We start from the raw sequence: 6,545 nt of genomic DNA on the forward strand, positions 1-6,545 counted from the left end.
TGAAAGAAGCTCTGGGTACAGAGTTGAATTTTAGTACAGATTTTCATCCGTAAACCGACAGTCAGTTTGAGAGAGTAATTCAAATTCTCGAAGATATGCTCAGATGTTGTGTTTTAGAGTTCGAAGGCAACTGGGAGAAATATTTACCGCTAGTTAAATTTGCGTATAATAACAGCTTTTAATCGAGCATAATATGGAACTGTATGAAGCTTTGTATGGTTGCAAATGCCGAACTCCATTGTACTAGACCGAGCTTAGTGAGAAATAAATTCACGGGATTGATTTGTTAGAAAAATTGAAGAAAAAGTGGCAGTAATTCGTGATTGTTTAAAAGCAGCTTCAGATTGACAGAAATCATATATAGATTTGAAACAAAAAGACATTGAATTTTAGATCGGTGATAAAGTATTTATGGAAGTATCTCCGTGGAAGAAAATACTTTGATTTGGTCGCAAAGGCAAACTGAGTCCGCATTTAATCTGGTCGTACGAGATCATTGAAAGAATGGGGCCAGTAGCATATCGAATAGCTTTGTTGACTGAGTTAGAAATGATCCAGAATGTTTTTTATGTATCGATGTTGTATCAATATGGATCAGACCCTTCACACGTAATTTCTCTGGCAGAAATTGAAATTCAACCTAATAATACGTACAACGAAGAACTGATCAGAATTCTAACACGTGAGGTTAAATAGTTGAGGAATAAAAGTATAGCTCTCGTGAAAATGATTTGGCAATGACATGGTGTCGAAGAGGCTATGTCGGAGCCCTAGGAAGCTATGAGAAAACATTACCTTTACCTATTCATTGGTAAGATTTTCGGGGACGAAAATCCCTAAGAGGGGAGAGTTGTAAGATCTCGTTTTTTGTCAAATTAGAACAGTAGTTTTGAAACCATAAATTTGAGGTCAAAATATTTATTTTATTATTATTTTAATGACTACAACATGATAATGTGATTGTGTGAAAACTTCGTTAACATATTTTATCGTTTGGTTGGTCAATTTGATAAAAAGGACTAAATCGCGTAAAGCGTAAAACTTGGGTTCTAATAGTTAAATGTGTCTATTAGCAATGGAACATTAAACTGGAGGTCCTTATGTTGTTATTAGACCATTTTTAATGTTGGTGGACATTATTGGACATGAATAAGTAAATTTTAATGATTTATATCAAAGGTTAACTTAGTACTTTAATAAATAACCTTTAGTAAAATAATGAAAATTAAGTTATCATCTTCCTAATGGAGATACCACCATTGAAAATTCAAAATAAGAACAGCCATGGAAGCTTGAGCATTCGGTTTTCTCATTTTTTCTTGCATGTAAGCATATTTTGTCTAGTTTTCAATGATTTATGTGTTTTTGAGATCATTGCAACTAGTACTAGTTAGCCCAAGGACTATTTTGCAAAAATTTTAAAGATTTTGAATGATGCCATTGATGAATATGTACGAGTTCTGATGTTTGATGATAGATTATGAATATTTATTATGAATTATGCAAGTTTTGTAAAGTGATTTTTAGTAAAAATGCAAAATAGAGATTAAATTGAGAAATGTGAAAAGTTAGTGGTTAAAATTGAAAGAAATAAAAATATGGGCTTCTAGGGGCATAATAGTAATTCGACTAGTATGGGTCTATTGTGAATTTCATTAATTTGTGATTTTATGAAAAAAAGGACTAAATTGTGAAAAATGTGAAATATGTGGGGCAAAATTGGAAATGTGTTTAAAGTGTATTTTGGACTAAATTGAATGAATAGATGATTAAATAAGTTAATTTTGAATATATTTAGATCAAGAAAAGCAGAATTCGGATCTAGATGAGGGAAAACTAAAGTTATCGACTAATTGATTTAGTTTGTTGTTTCCACATCCGAGGTAAGTTCGTATGTGATAAATTTCAATACAAATGTATTTAATATGCTTTGATATTGCATAATTTGTGAATACGAGATTGTGGGTATGAACGATAGTGATTCGACATCCAAAATCCCGGTTGAACTTTAGGAATAGTTTAGGATGCTAGTGACATGTCATTAGGAGATATATTGAGTTGGCTTCGGGCCATGATATAGCACTTCGAGTGTGAGATAAACTGACTTGCTTCGGGCCATGCATATCGGCTGATTTGGCTTTGAGCCATGATATCATTATTTTGGATAAGTTACCTTGATTTGGCTTCGGGCCATGGTATAAGCACTTATCCTGTGAGACCCTTGAATATCCGACTTCTATTTTGAATGGTTCAACGGGTAAATGTAAGGCGAGAATGTGTATGAGATTTGCATGGGATGGTACAGGTATGTGTATAAACTATTTGAGCATTGAATCGAAGAAATGAGAATGAAATTATATAGTTTATGAATGAGTATATGAAAGATTTGCTGGTTAGTAAGCTTTATGTTGTTTTATTCAATTTGTTGAATTATATTTGTGAGATTTCATTAAGTTTATTTCATATGAGCTTACTAAGCTTTATATCTCACTTTCTTTCTTATTTCCGTGTTTTATAGTGTTATTAAGCTAGCTTGGATTCCGGGATCGTCGGAGATCGCATCACACAATTTACTTATCATTTGGTACGTTTGAACTTTGGTATATTAAGTATATGGCTTGTACAAGGATTATGAGTCATTTTGGCTATGTTTTGGTAGTGATATTAGCCATTTTAATTGGCTTGAAAATGATTATGTTTTGGTTTGTAAATATTGTAACACCCCTATCCCGTAGCCGTCGCCGGAATAGGACGAGGCGTTACCAGAAATTAGGAATCGGATCAGAACAGTAAAATTTTGAGCCTTTTCTTAAATAAAAGATCATTTATATATATAACTAATAGATACAAACAAAAATCGAATTTAAAACTTATAAAAGTAAACTTCTATAAGATGCCATATTCGCATGGCTTATATACAATAGTCAAAATATCATTCTACTTATAGTCTAACCTATACATGCCATAAGCTAAGTCCAAAACACATGATAACCACAATAGTAGATAGTGTGACGAAGTGCTGACGATCCCCGTGCTAATAGTAAGAGTCAACGATCTACAAAAATAAACAGAGAAACATAACATTCAAAGTAAGCTTTCATAAGCTTAGTAAGTCTTAAGCAATTTAAACAGTTGAACTTAAAAACAAACCAAATGTTCGAAATCACATAACACTTTCTGAGTACAATACTATTTGGCCGATTATGCACAAACACATATCATTTTACTCCGTTTATACTCAAACTCATATAAACATAGTATTTACAAGCTTCTGGATTAACTTTAATTCTTTCAAATTTCACTAGTGTATCATTTCTTACCCACACTTACTTTCAACATTCATAGTTAAATGGCATATCGAAAACTATCTTGTAACTTTGCATAATAACTGAATGCACACATATACAAATATACATATAATTTACCACATCTTTTCATATGCTTCTCATTACACATTCTTTATTCTCGTCAGATCAATCTCACTAAATAATATATATATCACATACCTGAATCACTTAATGTGTAATACGAGTTCAATTTATCATCTTAGCATAGGATCTCGTAGTCATATGCTTTATCGAATTCACTAGCATTTGGCCTGCGAGGTATAAAACCCGAACATAACACCAGCACAAAGCCTACGGGACTTTGAACCTGGATACAATCTCAGAACAATTTATTTTATATACTTTTTTACTAACTTTGGCCTCATCAAATATCTAATAATACCCACATTTGATAATTGGTCATTCGGCCACATTATATACACATAAACATATGTACATTTCACACTTGCCCATTCGGCCACACTACATACACAAGCACATATATAAGATAATGCTTTTATCATTACTTGCTAATACATCATATACTTTGCTTTCATTTAAATAACCACTCAGCCATATTACATTTCTAAGTAACCATTCGGCCTCACTATACAAATAAGATAGCACACATTTTCATAAAGGCCCTTCAGATAACTTGCACACATTTAATATTAGCCATTTCGGCCTCACCACATATACATATCTTGTACATCAATTTCATCATATCAAAACCACTTATATATCATTTCCTAACATCACAATTCAAAATTCACATATGGTTCTAATCAATATCTTATAAGCAACTCAAACAGTTTTATCAATGTTTACAACATATTCTCAAGTTTACGACAAGCTGTCTTCCTGCACAACAGTTACTAAATTATTTATATCTGGAGCTACGAAACTCCGAATTAAGTTCCATAAATTTTCCCTAAAATTAGACTCATTTATCTTTCTTCCATAAAATTTTCAAAATTTTTGGTCGAGCCATTTAGTACAGTTTATTAGTTAAAGTATTCTATGTTTCAGGGTATGACTACTCTGACCCCTGTACACTACGAACCGAATTTCTCCCTGTACAGAATTCCAATGACCATGCCGTTTGTTTCCCGTAAAAATAGACTCAATAAGGAATCCATGCATGTAAGTTATGACTCTTAATAATTTTTGTATAATTTATGGTGGATTTATAAAATCAAAATAGGGGATCTCGAATTCATTCAGACCCTGTTTTACAAGAATTCAAATATCACACAATATAGAATTCTTTTTCTTCCCCTGTTTCATTCATGTGAAAATAGACTCATTAATCCCATATTTTGTTCTGCCTCTAACTCATTTTCCACTATTTTTAGTGTATTTTCAAAGTTACACTACTGCAGTAACTTAAATCTGTCAAGGCTAAGTTACTCATTCATGATCATTGTTCACAAAATTAATACAACATCATTTCATCCATCATGGTAAGAACACTTATTATGCATCATAGATCATCACATATCAAGGCATTCTCATAGGCTTAGTATACATACTTGCAAAACTCGTAACATAACTCAAGTGCATACTCACCAATGACTTACCTCATGGGGACCATCATCAACTCTTTCCTTGGATTACCCGTTGAACACTTGGAATACTAATTGGATACTCGGAAAAGCCTTTGCACATAAGTGCCTCAATTGTAGCTAAAGCTACCTCATATCTCATGACATTTCAATGCTCACTCTCGAGCTAGTTATCTAGACTCATAATTCCTAGTGACATGTCACTCGTATCCTATTCTATTCCAAATGTTCAAACGGGATTTTTCCTCGTCTATTAAGGCTTTGTCTTATCATATTTCTATTAATCACATACACATTAATATTTGTACAATTCATGTAATGATAACATTTAAATACATGTATAACATGGTATTGTTTACATACGAACTTACCTCAATACCATAAAGGTAAAAAAAAAGACGTAATTATCCCTTAATCGATTTCTTTCTGTTATAGGTCCAAATCTTGATTTTCATCATCTAAAACATCACATTCAACTTATTAAAACAATGTACTGATCAAATTAGTCCATTGACACACTTGGGCTATTTTTATAATTTTCCCCCTATATTTTACCAAAATTACCAAATTACCCCTAGGCTCGTAAAATAATTTTTATCACATTTCTTTACTCCTTGAATCTAGATGAACCATTTTCATAACTATAGCAACTCATAATTTTAACTATTTCACACATTTACAACTCATTTTACAACTTAGCAATCTAGCCCTTTTTAAGGTGTTTTCATGCAATTTCTTTCACAAAAGTTGTTTATTAGACAACTAGAACTCATAATCTTCCATAAAAACACAACAAACAACACATTTACTCTCATGGCAAAACCCTAGACTCTTCATCATTTTGCACAATAGTCCCCTCTTATGAAAGCTCATGCTTTAGGGGTTACAAAAATGTAAAAATCTTCAAGAAAGACATTAAAATCACTTACTTGCTAAGCCTCAAAGTTGCTGAAAATATGAAGCTTTCAAAACCCATTTCTTGGCTGGAAAAATCGGTGGAGAGAAGATGAAAAAGGGATGATATCATCCTATTTTTATTTTATTACCTATTTGGTCAAAAGTCACCTAATATCCCATAAATTTTGGCTTTTTTTAAATTTTTGTCTCCCCTTGGCCGGCCACACACTTAAAAAGGGTCCAATTGCCCTTTAAAGGCCTCCAATTTTAGTTCTCTAGTCTATTAACACCTTTAGGCACTAAAATACAACTTTTACCTTTTACGCGATTTAGTCTTTTTTCGAAATTGGACTAGAAATCGCTAAAATTAACTTACCAAAATTTACATGCACTTATAAAATTATATTATAACACATAAAATAATACTAAAATAATTTTCTCTGGCCTCGGAATAGTGGTCCCGAAACCACTGTTCTGACTAGGCCCAAAATCGGGTTGTTACAAATATAGCCATGAGAGCTGGCTTAATTTGATTAATTTGGTTATGTGCATATTTGTGCATATATTGTAACGCCCCAATTTTCAGGAATTCTATGTATGTTGGCGAATTTAAAATTTTTGTGTTCTGTTTGCGTGGGTGTAGGTTTAATTATGTTAGTGGGCCTCTAGAAGGCCCAACCATAAGTTAAAACTCGGTAATTTTAGTTAATTCTAGTTCCATAAGAAAAGGGGTTCTGGTTAACTAGGCTTTTAAGAA

At 32.4% G+C, this 6,545-nt stretch overlaps 1 long non-coding RNA gene across 1 annotated transcript; it reads right to left on the reverse strand.

The window, feature by feature from the left end:
* Positions 1-2,996: 2,996 nt before the first annotated feature.
* LOC121212424 (uncharacterized) lies at positions 2,997-5,883 on the reverse strand. The gene is made up of 3 exons (XR_005907555.1): positions 5,821-5,883; positions 3,507-3,598; positions 2,997-3,055 (listed from the first exon to the last, which is right to left on the reverse strand). It is a non-coding gene; the product is annotated as an uncharacterized lncRNA (long non-coding RNA).
* Positions 5,884-6,545: the final 662 nt, after the last annotated feature.

This window comes from Gossypium hirsutum, chromosome A13 (genome assembly GCF_007990345.1).
Source record: "Gossypium hirsutum isolate 1008001.06 chromosome A13, Gossypium_hirsutum_v2.1, whole genome shotgun sequence".
NCBI lineage: Eukaryota > Viridiplantae > Streptophyta > Magnoliopsida > Malvales > Malvaceae > Gossypium > Gossypium hirsutum.